The sequence below is a fragment of the Pantherophis guttatus genome, chromosome 1 (genome assembly GCF_059756535.1).
Source record: "Pantherophis guttatus breed Tessera chromosome 1, ASM5975653v1, whole genome shotgun sequence".
In the NCBI taxonomy this organism is placed as follows: Eukaryota; Metazoa; Chordata; class Lepidosauria; order Squamata; family Colubridae; genus Pantherophis; species Pantherophis guttatus.
Genome location: NC_142063.1, coordinates 37,337,738 through 37,359,262, shown reverse-complemented (window position 1 = coordinate 37,359,262; position 21,525 = coordinate 37,337,738). Strand labels below are relative to the sequence as shown.

The 21,525-nt window shown below is 38.7% G+C and overlaps 1 long non-coding RNA gene across 2 annotated transcripts in view; it reads right to left on the bottom strand.

The window, feature by feature from the left end:
- LOC117666153 (uncharacterized) overlaps positions 1 to 21,525 on the bottom strand; it is a 79,532-nt gene that overhangs the window by 43,051 nt on the left and 14,956 nt on the right. Inside the window, exon 1 of one of the 2 annotated variants that reach the window (XR_004591658.3) lies at positions 11,886 to 11,976. The exons of the other annotated variant lie outside the window; for it this stretch is intronic. This is a non-coding gene — a long non-coding RNA (uncharacterized LOC117666153). Of the gene's footprint in view, positions 1 to 11,885; positions 11,977 to 21,525 lie in introns of those variants that run through there. 2 annotated transcript variants of the gene reach the window in all.

The window sequence follows — 21,525 nt, the reverse complement described above, 5'->3', positions numbered from 1 at the left end:
CCCCAAAAACATTCTGATCATCATTGTGATTTGAATAGATGGCTAATGGAATGCAGAAAGAGAAATTAGGCAAGGAAAGAAGATTAAAAACATGAATAATGGGAAAAAAGGAAATTTTAGACCAGGATGGAACAAAATGATAAGATCATTCACATTTCTACTGTTGTGTATATCTATAATTGATTTGGAAGGGGAGCATAATTTAAGAACTATTACTTGTGTTGAACTTTTATGTCTTACAAAGTTTGATTATCCAGAGATATAACTTTGATGGTCCTCTGCCTATAAACATTTAGTAGATGTGCATCCTAAATTTCCAGGGTATTCTTACAGAAAGGAAACCAAATCTAGATAGCAGTGTCCATAGTGCTTCATTGCCACCACATGTGGAAATTGGTGCCATCTCTGTGTAAATACCTCCATACTGCAAATCTACTTTTTTGTCTCCTATGATGGCACCCTTATGTATGCCATAATTTGGGAAGCATAACGTTAGAGAGCAATAAAGAGTGAATTTCAGGGGTGACAGGAAATATCAATGCAGATAGATATTATAGTTTGAAATTGAAAACCCCGTGAGCTTGGGGTTGAAACCCTGTGCAGGGACTTTTGAAATGTATTCATCTTGAAACCAATCATTTTCCATATGTTTTAAAGCCTTTGCCAAAAGGTAAACAAGGGATGTCTGGAACTGGTCTGCCTTTGATGAAGACAAGCCAAGAGCAAAGCACGAGTAATTACAGGAAATAAAATCTAAATGAAAAGAGATGAGGAGCTACACAACAAAGCATGTAAACTGCTAAGTATTTAATGCAAACAAATTTGAATGAAGCTCAGAGAGCTGTTTTTGTAACTGAGCTGAATTTTCAAAGATACATTTGTAGAAGTCAATTGAGGTGAATCTAGCCCTCAACTCTGTTTTTGGTTCTGGGGGGAAAATCAGAAATCACAAACCTTTGAAAATCCTTGCTTAAATTAAACACAGTAGATCAGAGAGGTTAGATTGCAAAAAAGAAGAAAAGGTTTTCAAAAACCTCATATTTTTCTTAGATAGACATTTATATGTAGTGTTCAACCAGGCTGACAATTAGGTACTTAGAAGCTTGAGCCAACCACTTGCAAATTAATTGTAGGCTATTCACATCTGTCCTAGCATTTCCTTGTAAAACTAACAAAGATACCAGGTTGAAGCTCTAGAGATGTGTGCACTACCTGAATGGGGCTAGTATGTGACAGATTTCTAAGTTTAGAAAAATAAATATTTTATAATGTTGGATCTAGGGTTTTGGGATAGGCAAAAAGCCCTGAATACTTCCACTTCCCAGCATTTATCCCCTCTAATCCACATCATTTTTATTATACTTATTATATCATATTTATTATTTCTATTTACTTAGCCTCTGCCTCTAATGTCATGGTGCCTTCAGATGTTTTATCCTAGGAGGAAGAAGATAAGTTGAGCACGCCCTCACTCCCAATTCCATTCTAATTCCCAACCATTTCTATGCTCAAAGAACTAGTAGCACTGAGTCAAATATCCAAATAGCAATATAACTTAGTCTTATATACAGCTTCACAGTGCTTTACAGCTCTCTCTAAGCAGTTTACAGAGTCAGCATAGTGCCCTCAACAATCTGGGTCCTCATTTTACCCACCTCGGAAGGATGGAAGACTGAGTCAACCTTGAGCCGGTGAGATTTGAATTGCTGAATTGCAGCAGTCAGCTGAAGTAGCTGTAGTACTACACTCTAACCACTGCTCCACCTTGGCTCTTACTGAAACACACAGCTGTACTCAGCTACAACAAAGAATTCAGTGGCACTAACGGTCTATTTGATTGTGAATATGCCTTTATTTTGACCAAATTTAATGTGGACCAGCTGGATTAGGATGAAGGTTTAAGAGATTTAGCTCTCTTTCAGAATAGTTTAATGTTGAAAACAATATTGGCTATTGCTTTGTGTTCAGAACTTTGACATAGCATAATTACTTCTATATCATCCTGAACTTTAGCTTTTGGCTAGGTCATTAACTTAATACCCTGTTTTCCCCAAAATAAGACATCCCCTGATAATAAGCCCAATCGGGCTTTTGAACGCATGGCAATAAGGCCAAGTGCTTATTTCAGGGTTCAAAAAAATATAAGACAGGGTCTTATTTTTTGGGAAACACAGTAGTTCTGATTCTACTACTCTGAAGTGAATTGATCTAGCTCTCTATTTCCACATATGCCCCATATGTTCCTGTTTTTTACTTGACTTCCTTGGTACACAACTTCTGAAGTCAAAATGTTCCAGTCTTAAAAGGATGGCACAAGCTGGGTAAAGGTTGTGGCTCCTTCTGCTGTTGCTTAGAAAGGAGAAAATCTGATATTGCAAAATAAAAAAAAAGCTTGGTGGGTTGGCCATGGGATCCCTTTGGATGTATCTATTTATACTCATTTCTGGCATTAGGCCTAACTCGGGTACTACATTTCTAACAAGATGTGCCTGCCCCTAATTTTGTTCCAAATATGAACTAAGCAAAGCTTTCATGGTAAAGTTCAGCACATCCCTGCTAACTTCTACTCTCACCCTATACTGTCTGTTATAAGATCTTGCATTCTACAAAGTGCCACCCACTCTGAGAATGAATGTAGGGTGGTAGCTCTGCCACCAAAGATTGCCCCTCTAGCTTTCATTGAACTTCAAAGACTGCTTGCTGTGATCTAAGAGGTTAGTAACTGAAAACAGGCAGCCCTGCTTTTCGGAAAAATCTCCTCTAAGTGGGTTGAATCAAGCTCTGCATTTTTTTCCCTTAATGTACATGTATGTGCATGAGAGACAGAAGAAAGAAGGGAGGACATAAATCAAACCAACTTCATCTTTTCCTGGGAGTGAAGGATTTCATTAAATGTTTGCCCTATAACCAAATGATTAGGTTGTGTGAGCTTCAAAAATAATTTGAAGAAATGGTTTGGACCTTGTACAAACACAACACTCTCTACAATTCATTTGTCATGTTTCTGACTTCTGTATTTATTAAAATTGTGAAGCTTTAATAAATACCAGAGGGTCTTTCCCTACTTTCACCTATGTAGGCACAAACATGCCCTGGCAACACACTTTTTCAGTCATGTCCGTCCCCATGATGTTGCCTTTATCTCATCCTCAGCCTAAGACTTAATGAGTCAGCCCTGAGTCACCTGTAGCTTTTTGATGTTAAAGTAGTATTTTTGCTCCCTTGTATCTCAGGACAGCTGTACTGTACTGTTTGTGCATGACTTGTGTGTGGGCTTGTGTGTGTATGTGATAAGGAGTATTTTTCTTATTATTTTGTCTCAGCCATTGTTTGTTACTGAAATTTTGAAATCTAATTTTATTTTATTGCTATTTTAATGCTTGTAAACTCCCTAGAGTCTATAAGGATTGAGGAGATAGATCAACGGAACAAATAAATTAAAAACGTATACAATCTGTTTAAAATCTGCTACACATTGCTAGAGGCACATAAGAGGACAAAAACTTAAAAGTACATAATAGCAGGCAAAATTTGATAAAAACATGGAGTTCTATAAGCAAAATCATAAGCTTGACAATTTCACCATTAGCTTTTCCTCTAAATGGTTCTGTGTTTGAGACAATTATAGTAAGAAAAGGTAATTACGTATGCAGATATAGTTTACCTAGACTTCATGAATAGTTCAAAACGACTGCACAAATTACTCAGTAAAAACTGGAATATACTATGGTTGATGTACTTATAAATTATTGGAAGGATACAATCAGATCTTTAGAACAAGGGTGAGACAGTAAAAAAAAAAAAGAGAATTTGAAATATCACTTGTTAGGACACATGAACAAATTTCAGATAGGCTATGGAAATAGAACAAATATAAAATGCATGATACAATGAATGCAAAACCTCAAAAATAAAGTTACAACACAACAGTGGGAAAATTCAGTGGTGGGTTGCCCCTGGTTTGGACCGGTTCGCAAGAACCTATAGTAAAACCGGCGGGATGCTCCACCCACTGACCCGGACGTCATCATAGGCGATCTGTGCATGCGCAGAAGAGTGCGCGTGCGGGCACAATGCGAACCAGTAGTAAAGGTAAGTAGAACCCACCCCTGGGAAAATTGTATATCAACTCTATAACATTATAGATATATAATTATATTTATAAATCTAAATGTAAAAGTAACTCTAATTATAAATTAAATTTATAATCAAATTATATAGCATTATGTTAAAAGAGCTGGTTTGCCCTACTGATTAAGGCACCAGATTACAAAGCTTAAACCAGTTACTCCAAATTACAAAAGAAAACTGGTATAAAATGTTTTAGAAATGGAAAAAAATATTTAAGCTTTTGTTGATCAGTGGTACATTTTTGTTTTGAAAATGCTATATTGTAGCCAGGGGTGAAATGTAAAATTTGTTACTACCGGTTCTGTGGGCGTGGCTTGGGGGGGTAATGTGACTGGGTAGGCGTGGCCAACTTTTTTTTAAAAAAACTTTTCAAAGCATTTTTTCTAATGCTTTGAAAAGCCTCTGCCGATCAGGCAACTCAGCTGGGATCGTCAGAGACTTTTCAAAGCATTTTTTAACCACCTCTTCGGCCAAGAGGTTGTGGAAAAAAAATGCTTTGAAAAGCCTCTGATGATCCCAGCTGAGCCGTGCGATCATCAGAGGCTTTTTCTTTTTACTTTTAAAAGCATTTTTTTTAATCGGAAGAGGTGCTTAAAATGCTTAAAAATGCCTTTAAAAGTAAAAAAAAAAAAGCCTCTGATAATCATGCGGTTCACCTGGGCATTGGGGGGGCACAGGGATTTTTGCTACTGGTTCTCCGAACCACCCGCCACCATCGCTACCGGATCAGGTGATCCGGTCCGAACTGGGAGCATTTCACCCCTGATTGTAGCTGTCCTCAGATAAGAAGGGACAAAAATGCTACTTTAACACCAATAAAATGCCACACTTTTTTTTCAAATCAAGTTCCTTTTGAACATTTTGTGTATATTTTTTTCCAGAAGTTGCATATTTTCCTTATTAGAGCTTTTTGTTATATGGTATTTTTAGGAACCTTTTTTTTTTCAAAAGGAGGAGAAATTTGTAGGTTATGAAAAGTACTTTGGCAGAACCATCTAGGAGAGATAGTGATGGGGCAAGTGATGAAAGCTGTGTTGAAAGAAGTTAAGTCCTTCCCTTTGGAACATTCATGGTGAAGTTGCACAAACATACAAAAGGGGGCAAAACTTGTGTAATGATGCTGCTTTGTCATTTTGATGATCTGTATATAGCCATGGATGAAATGTGTTATTTAAAGTACCCACATGTTGTGGCCTGTCAGCCGTCAGCCCTTCCAGCAGCCAAATCAGAGGCGGTGGTGGCGTGGGAGTCAGGGCCAGCATCAGGGCAACATGGGAGCTCTGAGGGGGAAGAGGGAATGGAGCTGGCAGAGAGAGAGAGAGAGGCGGAGCCTGGGCCATCCATCAGCCCTCAGATGGAGAGCCAACAGCCCCCAGGTCTGGAGGTGGTTGATGAAGAAGAAGAGGAACAGCTGGGTCCAGTGTCTGATGCATGGCTGCACAGAAGGCAGAGAAGGGAAGATCAGTGGAAAGCCTTGGGCCGATCCTGGGGAAGAAAGAGCCACCGCTGCTAACAAGGCCCCACCCTAGCTCAGGAGATAAAAGGCAGTGGGCGGAGATGAATAGGTGTGGCAGACAACTATTCATCTTCGGGCTCGATGGACTTGTTAGCCTGTGAGATAAACCTTTTGCTGGGGCTTCCAGCATTCCGAATAAAGGAATCTTTTGAGTTCACTTCAGAGGGTTTGTTGTGTCAGAACACCACGCAATTACCTCCTGTGAGAGAAATTCACTTACCCACCCAAAATCAGTTTAAGATGTCAGCGTTATAGTACAGTTTGGTATATCTAATAAAAATGCCAGTAAGTTCATTGGAAATGTATTCTTAGATATGAAACCAACTATAAATAAAAACTCTTTTCAAAAAATCAAAAACATTTGTTTACTTAATATTGTGCAGACTGAATGGCTGGGATGCATCTTTTTAAAAGAGATTTCCTAAAACAAAAATTGTAAAGAATTTTGAAAGTACATAACAAGATTATTTCAATAAGCTTTGGTATCAATTCAAAGTCCTTGGCAGGTCTGAACAATCAAAGCTTTGGTGAATAAGAAGGTAGAAAAATAATATATGTGATTTTTTATTTTTCCTCTTCCTATGTAATAGTAACGCATTCCATTGTATACGCTCAGTCTAGTGAAATCCATTTTGCACACTGTGAAAAATAATCAAACAAAAACCCTAAATGACTTTTGACAACAGCATTGGATTCTCATCTTCCAGGTAAGATGCCAATGATTTCCAAACAAATACTTTGTTTTGCTAGCTAGGATTAAATGCAAAAATAATAAAAGCTCAGAATCTTCTTTAAAAATATTTTTAAATCTGCATACTAAGGAATAACTACATTCCATTGAAGTTCCTCAATGATGAAGAAATACATTTGGTTCTGTTTGCTACTGAACTCTTACATACCTGATTACCACAAATGATACAAGAAAAATGAAGGACCATGATTATCATCAACCTGGCATACTGACTCTTGGGTGGTATTCCTCCATTTAAAGATGCTTGTTTTTCCTCAAACCTAAACTTAATCTCTAATTTAATGGTTGATATAGTTGTCTGAAGTTTTCTCTCATCAAACATTTTTTGCTCTTTTGATTGATTGTTCATCTGGTTGAATGAGCCAGAGGCAGGTAGTTGAACAGCATCAGAATGCATATTCCAGATGAACTGGAGCCCCACTCCTTTTTATGTGAGTGTGATGCAGGCAACACTCATCCAGTCACATCTGCCATTTAATAGCAATAGCACTTAGACTTATATACCACTTCACAGTGCTTTACAGCCCTCTCTAAGCGGTTTACAGAGTCAGCATATTGCCCCTAACAATCTGGGTTCTCATTTTACCGACCTCAGAAGGATGGAAGGCTGAGTCAACCTTGAGTCTGGTGGGTTTCGAAATGCCAAATTGCAGTCAGCCAGCAGTCAGCAGAAGTAGCCTGCAGTACTGCATTCTAACCACTGCGCCACCGTGGCTCTATAGGTTAATGCTATTGACCTTGCCCTCCCTGAAGATTTTCTGGCTGTAAACACTTTGTTTGTAAATCAGCAGAATGTTATTAGATATATATTGTTTATTACAAACATTTGTATATCAACCAATTACTAGGACTATTTTTATAGCAGGTTGTATATCCATAAAACTTTTAGTTTTGATTCCTAGTTATTGTCAGAATTAATCCTTGCAGATTTCTTGGCAAGATTTCAGAAGTAGTTTTCCCTTGTCTTATTTCTAGGGCTGAGAAAAAGTGACTGAACCAAGGTCACACAGCTGGCTTTTTCCCTAAAATGGGACTAAGCTTCCTGGTTTTTAGTCTGATATCTTAACTGACCTGTAATTTAACTGACATCTGACATTACACCAACTGGCTGTCATTATAGGTTTACAGCCATAAAATACAAACAACAACAAACTGTAATCAGAATTAATAATCAAAAAGGCAGCCCAACACCACTAATTCCCACATACCCTTATTTATATTTTCTGGAAAGCCAACAATGTAGGAGACAAAAGAAACCTGGAGGTAAACCGATTACAATGCCAGGAGTGCAACTGAGAAGTTCTGCCTTTAGGTTCCCATCCCATTGATCTCTCATGCAGTAGAGACTCAGATGATTGTGTAGGACAGATGAATGTCAGAAGAGTAGTCTGAACCTAAGCAGGACTTGAGACATGTATGGTTTTGTTGGGTCACAACTCCGAATGGTGAAACAATACACACCTATCTACAGAAGAGATATAAACAGCTTGGGCATTAAGAATTTATGAAGACTCTGCTGGATGTTAGGCTAACATCCCCATCTCCCACTGTTTAACTTTCTCTTTCTTAAAGTGGCCAAGCAGATATATTCAGGTAGCTTTATTTCACTATCTTTCTCTTATAGCTCCAGTGGTATAGTATTTTTGATACAGGTGGCAGTGTGAACTAGTTGTCACTGACCACTGGTGATCATCATTGTATCTGATGGGACAAAATTCAATTTTTTAGAACAGATTGAAAGAGAACATGCTTTGATGAGCAGTGTTTTGCACGACAAGCTCCTTCACAAGCCTTGTCTTTTCATGCAATCTTGAATATCACAAAGGGGATACTCATTTCTCATAGTCAAAAACCTGAATATAGGAGGCATGGTTCAATGTTAACAAAAAATCTAATAAAATAGTATTTTTCTGGGGTTCCCAGAATCTAATAAATATATCATGTTTTTTTCTCATCCATGTTAGTAATTTCTATTGATACTTAGGGGTGCTTTCTCAGCTGAAATTCAGTGTAACTCTACAGGTTACACTTGATTCAATGGAACTCATTATTAGTGGACCTGGGAATAATACAAGGGGCTTATGGTATCTCAATAAAGTGTTTTGAGTTTATGCATGTGGGCTGGGACAGGACAAAAAGGATAGAAATTCCATGATAGAAAATTAGATTTAAAGAGAGAAATAAAAATGACTGATTAAATGGTCCCCAGTTTCTCATGTACCTCCTTAGGAAACTTAATTACCCACCCCTAATCTTAATTATACCATGTGGACATTCATGTCTTGGACCACATGTCTTACCCAGTTATCCCCTCCAGTTTTATTTCTTTGATTTTACAAACTCCTGGGGTTCCTTTCAATTTCTAGTGGAAAAATTGTCAGAAGTTACCAGCATGATTTTTATCATTTTAAGCTGGTGAGTGTGAAGCACAACATCCTTACTCAAGGATGAAAGAAACAATGTAATCTACAAAACCAACTGTAACCATTGCAACCAATTCTATGTGGGACAAACATCACATCAATTAAAAAACAGGATCCATGAACACTGGTTGGCTATCAAACGCCACAATCCCAAATCCTTAATCTCTACCCACACCGACACCAAACAGCACTAATTTGATTGGAGCAACACAAAAATCATCTGCCACCCACCACCCTCATGAATTCATCAAAGCCTGTGTTCTGCCCCAGCTACGGACCCCAAAGAACGCAGCACACACAAAGTCCGTACAAACCTTAGTTTACTAATTAAGAATTACTAATGAGCTTTCTTAGTAGTTGTTTGAACACAAATACAGTTTAAATCAGTCTTTTCCGAACAAGAGCTGTTAGTTAACTTCATTAACAGCCGACAAGAATCCAAAGAATAATAACTCAATTCTGAGGCACAGTATTTCAGATAACCGTAATCTTACTGTGGTTGGCAGAATGCCCAGAAGCAATTTGCAGGAAAACTGATAAGAGAGAAGCAAGAGCCGATCAAACGTTTCTGGAATCAAGACACGAAGGAAAATGAACGAAGTTGTTTCCTGCAAATTGCATCAGTCATCGTCCTTCCTTAAATAGGCTAGGAGATGGCCAACTAGCTCAAGCCTTACTCTCAAGGAGACCTCCTCCTGAGGAGCCACTCCTGCCTTTTAACAGCTCTACACGCTTGTGCATCGAGAAGAGGCTCCTTCTCTTCTTCCTCTTCACTTATGGGAGCTTCTGGAGGTTCTGAAGGCCCTGGCTGAATCCCCGCCTCTGGCACAACATCTTCTCCAGACTCCTCATTGTCTGACTCAAGTACCAGCTGCACAGGCTGCTGGCGCATCACCACACCAGTCTCCTCGCTGACAGAATCAGCTACTAGCTGCACAGGCCTCTGGAGGGCCACAACAGCCTGGCACTCCACAAGCAATTCCATCAATAGACACATTGACCTACAACCAGACTACAAACCCCACAGAATCCAAATCAACTGCACAGCCAACCAGAGAGAGCACTGACCCTCAACCAACCCATGCAACCCCTCCAGTAGTTCGCCCCCCAACAACCCTGACCTGATGTAACCTCATCACAAGACTTATCACAAGACTCACCGATAACTCAAACTTCACAAGACCCACCATAAGACCCTCACTTGACACACCTACACCTGAAGCCCTTATAAAGAACACTGACATCCCCAAAATTCCATTATCTAGGCTGGTAATCAAACATTTGGAAACCAACCCAGAAGCTTGGAAAATGAACCTTCTACCACATCCTTATTCATGGCTATCTTGAAAGTGATTTATTCCATTCATTCAGTCCCCCAACCGGGGGTCTCGGGTTTTTCTGCATAGCCTACATCAATAACTTTTCATCTTGAAATATCAAGACTTCTCTCCTGAATACCAAGGCCTGTGTTTGATTTTGCATATATTTAATCTATTGCTAAACTTTTCTTCACTTCAGTAAAATTAAACTATCATCAAATAATATTTATAATGATCAAGTGCTTTATGAAATAAAATTGTACACAACTGATTCTTTTAAAAGGCTCCAAACTGGGCTTATTTCCTCAGCATTTATCTTCTTTGCCTGGTCTCCGAACATTTTTCCTGTAAAATAAAATTGTTTTTAATCCCTAAAATCTCCAGGGAGGTATTATTTTTCCCCCTAATAAACATCTCCACTATATGTACTTAATAAAAAAGAGACAAAGTTCTTCATTCATTTAATTATAAGAGAACCGCTTTCCCCCAAATAACAAGATGATTTCAATTGAGCCATTTCTCCCCAAGAAGTATGTCAAACCTTGATTTAAATTCAATTTACTCATGATCACACAAGGCCCCTCAAGCAGTTCTGCAAAGTTAAAGAGAAAGAGATATATACACGCAGATCAAATATTTCCAAAATGTAAAGTATTGCTTAGTTGTGGCTGAAATCAAATTGTTGGCAGTCTATGTTTGATCTGCTTCAGTTTGTGTGTGGTTGTTCCTGTTCCTTCAGCTTTCCCTTTCACTTTAGAGATGAGTGCGGACAAATCTGAGCCAGAATCTGCAATTCACACATCACATGGCATACAAGTGTGAGTAGAATTATAAAATGTACGAGTTGGAAGGGACCTGGAGATCATCTATTCCCCCCCCAAAAAAGAGATCATCTATTCCAATCCTTACAAGTATAGGATTCATTGCTATACATCCCTAATGTTTGGTCATCCAGCCACTATTTAAACACTTTAAGCACTGAAGAAAAAATAGTTCTCGTGTCTTTCCCTTTGGTATTCTCTAATGGGTTGTAAAACAAATTGTCATTCACTCCAGGGGTGGGTTCTACTTACCTTTACTACTGCATCGTGCCCGCGCGCACATGCGCAGTTCACCTATGATGACATCTGGATCAGGCGGAGCCTCCCACTGGTTTTACTACTGGTTCTTGCAAACCAGTCTGAACCGGGGCAACCCACCACTGATTCACTCCCACAAGAACTTGGTGTCAGCATTCCAGAAAAAAACCCTCTTCCAAGTAAAAACTCTGAAGCAAGCATTTTCAAAGTTCTATTTACTAGAATAGGTAATCTGGCACACTTTGTACCAAATGATCAATTTAAAATAATCCAAGGCTTGGATTGTACATTTTCTAACAACACAATTGAGGCTCTTGAGGTAGAGCCAGTCTCCATTGAGAATAGCTTTCTTCAGTGGCTCCAAATCTGTTTAAGAAGCAATGTTCTTTCTTTACCTGCTCACTGGAGCACAGGATATGTAAAAAGCCCATTTCCATCCCAGAGAGCTATAAATTCATTACATTTGCTTCTGCTCAAACACTATGATTTTCAATACATCTGAAGCAAAGCAACCGTAGCCTAAACTCTCAATCATTTAAGTAATGATCCATATAGTGCAATTTAATTTCTGATTTGCATTGGTTTTATTTTACATGAATTATACTTTTGCTATAAAGTTTATAGTAGAGTTTATTAAGGATTCCCACAAAATATTTGTTTCCATACCTGTCTCGTACAGTATCCATGCTGATGGATTTTGAATAAATTCATTCTTTTCAAAAGGAGTCACTATGTTATGAATTGCTGGATAAGATTGTCAGATGTACATCAGAACATGATCTTAGTTTAGTTGCATGTCTGGAAATGATGACATTACTTTCTTGAATACAGGTAATCCTTGACGTACGACCACAGCTGAACCAAAAAATGTGGTTAAGCAAGACAGTTGTTAAATGAATTTTTCTCCATTTTATGACTTTACTTGTCACAGTTATTAAAGGAACCACTACAGTTGTTACATTAGTAATATGGTTGCTGGCTTCTCCATTGACTTTGCTTGTCAGAAGTTTTCACAAGGGGATCACATGACTCGGGGACAGTGCAACCATCATAAATATGAGCCAGTTAACAAATGTCTGAATTTTGATCATGTGATTATGGGAATGCTGCAACAATTGTAAGTGTGAAAAATGGTCAGAAGGCACTTTTTTCAGTGCTATTGTAACTTTGAACAGTCACTAAATGAATGGCTATAAGTCGAACACTACCTATATAGAGATTCTATTTTCATTTCTGTCTTATTACTCATAACTAATACTAAATAAATATTATTACCAAAAACTTTTTTTAAAAAGTCTAGGACCATATCTAAGGTTTTCATTCTAAGATATGAAAAACCATACCTTGTACACTAAATTCATAAGTGGCAGGACTTCCAGTCACAGGGTTTTAACAGTTGCAGTTCAGTCGCAGGACCTCACTATGAATGCAGACAGTTCCAAACTCAAAACCTGCTATCCAGTGGTGGGATTCAAATAATTTAACAACCAGTTCAGCCAGGGTCAGGTTGGCTATAGGAGGTGTGGCCCATCCCCATCCTCCAGCTCCACCGTACATGTGGGACTAGCTTCCCGCGACAGTCAACCTGACCCTGACTGAACCGGTTGTTAAATTTCCACCCTTTGCCAAAAGGTTGTTTCCGAGGGTGCTTGTTTGCATGTTGGTCTTGCAACTGTTTCTGCCTTCTGGATGCATTCCACCTCTCCTTTAAGAGGCGAGGTTTCTGAGGAATGAGGAGGAATGAGGAGGGGGGGTTACATAGAGGCAAGGAGTTGATGCTCCTTAGAGCTTGCATGGGAAGATGAAGAATTGGGAGGAAGTGGAGGGAGGGATTTCCCCCCCATCCCCGTGGAGCTCCATGCAGAGGGTGTCGGTCAGTCTCCAGGCAAAAGTGAGAGGGGTGAGGAGGGGCGAGGAATTAAGTTGGCAGCACGATCGAAGCTGGGCCCAATGTAGGGAAGACTGTGGGGTTAGTTTGGCCAGGCAAATTATTACACACGCACCCGTTATCAAAGTGGATCCTGGGCGCTGTGCTACGCTGCAGTGGAGAAATGGAGCAGCTGGTATGAGGGAAGGAGGAGGAGCAGGTAGAAGAAAGAGGGAAAGCAGCTTTCTCCTTCTCTCATTCCAGCCACTCCGTTGCCTGTTTCACCATTGTAGCACAGTGTCCAGGATCCATTTTGATAGCGGTGTGTGTGTGTGTGTGTGTGTGTGTGTGTGTGTGTGTGTGAGGGGTGGTTCTACTTACCTTTACTACCGGTTTGCAATGGGATCGTGCACACATATGGAGATCACACATATGATGTACATATGATGACATCCGGGGCAGTGGGCGGAGCCTCCCGCCGGTTTTACTACCAGTTCTTACGAACCGGTCCGAACCGGGGGCAACCCACCACTTGTGCGTGTGTAATTTAACAACCGATTCACCTGAACCAGCTGAATCCCACCACTGCTGTTATCATATTGCATGGGGCAAAAATCTTCATACCTGAATACCTGGAAAGTATTGCAAGTCGGTATTGACTTGGATGTGTCAATGCAGGGATTCAATATATGAATTTCTAAGCTTGCCTAAAAGATGTAAGATGGACTAGAAGACCTCCAAGGTCTCTTCCAACCCTATTATTCTATGTTTCATGTTCTAAGCTTGGAATCAATCCTCTTAGTTACCAATTCTGGGTTCTTCCTCCTAGTTTCAACTATATACTAGGAAATTTAAATCTTAGTTGGATATTGTTGACATTTATTAATGAAAAAGAGAAAAATGTTTTTGTCCACATAAACTTCTGTAAATTTCCTAAAATCTTAGACCAGATTTTTTTCTGCATTGTTCTTCAAAATGCAGAATGCTAAACTTTATACTTATATACTTTATATTCCTGAAGGAGAAGCTATTGGCTGGAGATGGTTGGTATACTTACAGAGGAGACACTCACACCTCTCCCCTCCAAAACCTTGGGTTTTTTACTTTAATTTTTTATATCTTTAATCTGTTTTTATAATTGTTGGATGCATGTGTGTTTTATCTTTCTGTAAGCCACTAAGAGTCATCTTGAATTGCAAGATGAGCAGGGAATAAATCTGATAAACAAGCAACTAATAATTACAACTGTCCCTCTACCAAACACACATATTTTCCAGTATTAAACTGTGAGTGGGTATTTATCTTTCTATGCTGTCTGCTTCTGGGTGACAGAAATTGGAAGTACTTATGATGATTGTGATTAATTTCATTAGCACTCAGCTCTTTTTAATACTTCTTTCCTCCTCTCCCTCTGTCTTGGGGTGGGTGGGTTAGATATATGCTTTTTTCATCCAGGGTGACAGTTTAATAGATTCAGAAATGCTTAGCTCTAAAGTGAACCTGTAATATTAATATACTATTGACTAGTTATGGGTTAAGGAAACTGAGGGCATAAAAAAGCAAATGATTACGTACCATTGTGTTAATGTGCTAAGTGGTTCCCATGATTAAACATGTTCTTCAGTTACTTGGAAATTATTAGGTCATTGAAATGAAGCTAATAAAAAAGCAGACTTATGATTTGCTTGAAACCTAGCCTTTCATTTGATAAGAAAGTGACCTTTCCTCATCTTAATGCTTCTGCGCTTTTATTGTAATCAATAAAAACAATCCCTAAGGGGAGAACTGATAATTATTATGCAAGAAATGGGGTGACTATCGAAGTTACAGCAGACATTAAACTATTCACAATCACATCTGATCCTATTCCAAATAAGTGGCTGGTAAATTCAGGGTATGCTACATACAACAGATAGAAGAAAAATTGCGTTTCACTTTCCAGATAAATTAAAATCTCTTTCCTGAGGTGTACATCTATTTTAAACTGCTGGTTTTGCATAAAATTACAGAATAAAATTGCAAAATACAGGAATAGTTCAATATTTCTCTATTGGCCTCGAATGTAAACTTAATAGAGTTCACCTTCCACATATTATGTTCAGAGTGAGAAACAGAAATTGGCCTAAAATAGTTGTAGCTGAACTTCATATGTGACAGAGAATTAGAACCCAAATCATCTCTGCGGTAGCCTAGTTACTCATTATCCATGTATTGCTATGCTAACTGTTTCCAAGTCAGTCAGATTTGGCTTGCAGCTGCATCAACCTCTAGAGAAAACATTACAGTGATTGGCCACTGTTGGGATAATAATAATCCATCACAGAGAGATGCCCATAGAGCTAATAGATCACATACTCAGATCATTAAATTACATCACTCTGAGATGTCATGCCCATAAGAAAAGGCAACATGAATATTTTTGTATGCAAACGTTGAGCCAAAATTCAGGGAATTATGCCACCTAAAAGAAAACTGTGTCCAATATATAGTCATCCAGGAAATGCAAAATTCAACCAAAGTACAACCAGGAAAAAAATGGTCATAAGTCACTGTTTTCAGTGCGGTTGTAACTATGAACCAGTGGTGAAATGTAAAAATTGTTACTACCGGTTCTGTGGGTGTGGCTTGGGGGGGGTGGTTAATGTGATTGGGTGGGCGTAGCCAACTTTTTTTTTTTTTAACTTTTAAAAGGCAACTCAGCTGGGATTGTCAGCTGAGTTTAAATGCTTTTAAAGGCATTTTTTTCCTACAACCTCTTTGGCCGAACAGGTTGTAGGAACCACCCGCTGCCATCGCTACCGGATCAGGCGATCCGGTCTGAACCGGGAGCATTTCACCCCTGCTATGAACTGTCACTAAATGAACTGTTGTAAATTGAGGACTATCTGTACAGGATAAAGCTTATTTCAATGTCAGAGGTTACAGATTGCATGTGCTTTACCTAAACTCAGGTTTTTGACAAAGGTCTGCATGCCATTGAAAATATAGATTGAAAATGATTAAGTATATTAGATTGTCTCTGCAATTTTGTCCTAGTTATCTTTCCAGAAGGTTTGGTATCTAGACTGCTAGAGTAATCCATTTCTAAATATGACAGATTGATATTTTTATACTTTAGGGTTTTTTTGTTTTTATTATTGACTAAATACATTTTAGGCTGTTCTATGCCTTTTCTAGGTTCATCTGTATTTTGAAGAAATGTTTAAAATTTAATACTGTATATAAATACAGTATTTATATACTGTGTAAATGTGATTCAAAATTTTATACACACCCTGGTACTTTTTTGATGCAGGACTTCATTATAAAATGTAATAAACCACAACATGAAATGGATAATTAAATTTATTTATTTTGTATATCATCCTTTAGTTCATCAGGATATCAGAGCAGTGAACCATCAGTGATATCATTAAAAGCCATTTTTAAAAAATATCATAACGGGAAAGGGTGGCTGTTGCCTGGTCCTCCCAAAATTATTGGACTTCAGCTTCATCAGTATGGCCATGGATGAAAGGTATTGGGTATAGCAATTTGACATGTGGTGAGCCACGTGTTCCCCTTCCTCTGAATAATTTAGCAAATAAAATCCCTAACAATAAAATCTAATGAAGCTTCACTCAAGGACCTGCAGTAAAATTTAGATTGAAGATATAGGCAGATATAGATTGATTTAAATGTCACTTAATGCATTCGAGTGATGGGTATTTAAAATGGAAGGTTCTAAATGGGTAGCGGGGAAAAGCAACTTTTTTCAATGAGAGACTACATATTTCTTCACATTATGTTCAACTGTGGGGTGGAATACAGCAATGTTACCAGGATGAACTGGCTATATTGTTAATTTGTGGAGTGGGATTATAATACTAGAAACATAAAACATATTGTTAATGGTAATGATTAAAGTATTAGTTGTCTACAGAGATTCCAAGTCATCCAGATCAAAGTTGTCCCAAAGGTGCTTTTTTAAAAACCAACTGGACTTTCTTTGTTTTGAAAAGAAATAAAGTCCAGTTGCCTTTTGAAATAGGACCTTTGGGATTAAACTATTAGCCTACAAAAGAGGAGACCCAGGATCAAGTCTACTTTCAACCATGGAAATTCAGTGAATGTTTCTGAACCACTCACTCTCTTGCTCAACCCAAAGAACTGACAGTTACCATTTTGCTACTGAATCGCAGTAATGTGCTACTGGAATGGGTCTATGACAACTCGCCACAGCTAACTCAAAGTGGCCAACTTGTCATGGAACAACTCAACATGGCCAACTCGCCACGGGACAACTTGCTGCAGGACAAGAGTTACACTAATATTGAAGAAGTAGTGGAACAGAACCATTAAAGAAAGGATGCCAAAGAAGGGATAAAATAAACTGTGAATGATAAAAATTAAAATATTTTTTTTACTTATTTAAAAAATTAAATTGAATTGCTGAATTGTCCTGCAGCGAATTGTTGGCTATGCTGAGTTGGCCACAATGAATTTGTGGTGAGTTGACTGGCGAGTTGGCCAGAGCAAGTTGGCTGCAGCAAGTTGTTCCATTCCATACTGGAATACAGGCTTGAGAGGCTGTGGAGCTGGGCTGAGGGATCACATATAACATGACGGTCAAGGTTGCCTACTCTTTATAAACATTGTGGGAGAGCAGGAGAAATTACAGGATGGTTTGCTATGCAAGAACATCAGGTTCAAACAGCTGCTGAGATGTTTGGTGCCGATGTGCTCAGCTAATTATATCATTGTAATAATACCATCATTTTCCAAGTCACCCATTGTGTCTAATCAGATATGTCATTTTAGGCTTTTGTCACCTGATATTTGCCAACCCAAATGAACTGTGAAATTTTCAAAAAAATAAATAAATAAAGAGTTTGCAGCCATTTCTGAACTAGGACGTTTCATCTTTGGCTGCCATGATCAGCCATGTAATCTAATAAACCTAATGGTGATAAGGTGCTACAAAAGGAAAGAGAAGAATGCCTGTTAGCAATGGAAGATTTAGCAAAGGAAAAGGATAAGCTCAAAGCTCTTTTAAAAAATGGTATAATTCTAAGATCAACTATCATTTAAATGCAGGTTTTTCACTGGAATGATTGTAGTGGAAACTTTCAAAGTCTCATGAGACTCATAAGAGCCTGGTGGTGCAGTGGATTAAGTGCTGTTAAAGTAGCACTTAGTTGCCAACTGCCTGCAATTACTGCAAGTTCAAATCTCACCAGGCTCAAGGTTGACTCAGCCTTCCATCCTTTCGAGGTAGGTAAAATGAGGACCCGGATTGTGGGGGCAATAAACTGACTTTGTATAAAAAAGCACACCGCTTGGGGGGGGGGGGGTCCATAAGCCCTACTAAGCAGGTATATACAAAAAGTATGAAGGCTATTGCTTAATGCATTGTAAGCTGCCCTGAGTCTCCGGAGAAGGGTGACATATAAATCAAACTAATAAATAAATAAATAAATGATATCAGTAGACATTACTCACGCATGGACTAATAATGCTCTCCTTTAGATTTAGTCCAGCTATTTCATTATTTGCACCATATTTTGCAAAAGGCAGCTTTATTTACCTAGCTAGTAAGATAGATAGTGTGTGTGTATATGTACAACGTCAGCGTTCCAGAAAACCCCAACTCTGAATAAAGACGTAGAAGCAAGCATTTTCCAAAGTTCTATTTACTAGAATAGGTAAACTGGAACATCTGGGAAAACCCGAATCTGAAAGGTCCGGTTTTCCCTCAGTAAATCAAACCCCCCAAAACCATTCCCTCAGTCCTCAGTTGATCACAGTAATAGTCATTAATCATGGTGGCTATATAGACTCGTCTTAAATTCTTAAAGTCAGTATATGATTGAATAACATAATTCTGGAATATGGACTACTATCAATCTTTTCCATATTCTATCCACAAATATTTACAACACATATAATCTGCCCCAATCCTAAAGGAACTGGGAAGCATACAAAATCAATATACAGAAAAAAACTATATCAATAGGAATAATCAGCTGGTTTCTATTTCCAATTCCTCATGGCTCCTGTATAAACTTTATTGAAACTTTGAACTCAAGTCTTCAGGCCCTGATTCACCTGTTGAATCACCACATTTAGCTTTGCAAAAATGTGGCATCAAATGCCTTCAGACTACAGCTGGTAATATATGCTGTTACAAATGCTACTGAATTTTAATTTCTGGCAACCGCAGGCAGCATGGTCAATAGCATGAAATCCTAAGAGTTCAGTAACTTCTAGAGAGCCACAGATTGTCTATAAGTACCTTGCACTAATCTCCAGTCTTTTCCCTGGATTTAAATCCACTACAGTTTGGCTTCTTTTTCCTCCTCTTCTTCTTTCTATGAAAACACTTCTTTAAAAACATGAACTAAAATGACAGGTATTCTCTCTCTCTCTCTCTCTCTCTCTCTCTCTCTCTCTCTCTCTCTCTCTCTCTCTCTCTCTCTCTCTCATAAGTTTAGCAACTGAGGCCTTACTAATATCTGGAAATTGAATCAGCACACATGGTTAATTTCTAAGAGGAGCTGGCATACTTTCCTCTGCTTCACTTGTTAGCTTTTAAAGCCAAGCAAGGTCAATTAAAACCGTGTATTCACTTTATTGCGCAGAAAATAATTGCTCATATTTTGTTACACGATGAAAGGTTATGGAAGATAACTATTTGAAGTCTTTGTTATAGTATACTTAAAGAACTCACTATAGAACATGATAGGCAATTGCTAAGTTATTTTCTTCCCTACTCAGAAATGTTAAATTCAGTGGCTATATAATGGTTTAGAGATTTGTTTTTGATTTACTTCTGGAGAGTCAACCAATTAGATTTTCCTATTTTTTTTTAGCATTAGTTAATGGGAAAATACAATTCCATTATGCTGTTGGGAAAGCTTTTGGGATCAGAAAACCTTGTCCAAGAGCTATTTTTCATAATAATCAAATAGATATTTTCACACATACTGAATGAGTGGCAGTACACTGCATGTACCTCTGAGTTGGCAGTGGTACATGCTGCAGTATGCTATTTGGAACAGGAGTCTCTAAATTTGGGGTTCTAGCTCACTGTCCAGTAGTGGGTTGCTCCTGGTTCTGTCCAGTTCTTTAGAACTGGTAGTAAAAGCGGCGGGAGGCTTCCCCCACCCACCCGGACATCATAATTGACCATCTGCACATGCGCAGAAGCGCACATGTGCGCACGTGCATGCACTCCTGTTGTGAACCGGTAGTAAAGGTAAATAGACCCCACCCCTGATGCTGTCCAATTAGTGAACCCAAAACAAGGAAACACTCTTGGGAGAATTGAATTCCCAAAAGTAACACTTTATTGGATACACCTTGTTGATACTGAAGAAACAAAACCAGATCTGGTTTCCCGCCCAAATACTTGCCCAGTTAAACAATATTTTCTCCTTCTCCTCAGCCCTGGATGATCACATTCAGTGATGGGTTCTTCCCGGTTTGGCCCGATTCAGCCAAGCCAGTAGCGGTGACAATATGACATCACCGAACCAGTTCTCTTTGTTCGGGAGCTGGGTCCTCCCCTCTGCGTTATTCTTACCTTTTATTTGATCCCGTCCCCAATCTATTCGCTGCCTCACAAGTCCCAGCTGATCGGCTAGAAGGGAAAAAACTGTTTAAACTCTTGCCACGGGGCTTCAAAGGGCCGCCCTACAGCTGATCAGTGTTAAAAGGCAGTGTGGTGGTAGACCAGTGCGCTCGAAAAACAAAGAGTAGACCGGTGCCTCCAAAAACAAATGAGTAGACCGGTGCCTGGAAAAACAAATGAGTAGACCGGTACAGCTCTACAAGCAGTTAAAAGCCTGGTAGACCAGTATCTCTGCTAAATCCTAAAGAATTGTCACATGATCATCAAGCCACGCCCACAAAATAAGCCACGCCCACAGAACCGGTAATATAAAAAATTAGAATCCACCCCTGATCACATTGTCCAATTATGAGATGCTCTTTTGTTATGGGAACAGTCCATTTCTTTCTCAAGCACCTGAAGTGGTGACCTCAATGGCTTCCATGCTCTCATGATCTCTGCATACATTCTCTACATTCCATTTCCCCTTTCCCTCCCCCCAGTTCATTGACAACTTGAAAAGCATTAAGGTTTGAAAGAAGCAAAGCGATTCAATCTTGACACTTGCATAATATAACTTATGCATGCTTGAACTAAAACTGGGCTTTGATTTGTGCTATATTGGCCAAATTGGTACCAACTTTACCATTGGTACCATTGGCAATGAATGCTGTACATTGCACAGGTATTATTCAGAGAGACAGAAATACAAGAGTCCATAGATTCAGATCTGTGCATATTCCAAACCTAACATAAGTTACAAGTCAGAATATTGTGCCAAATTTTGAAATAACTAGTATTTATGATTAATATATGTTTTGAAAACTATTTTCTTTATTTAATATTTT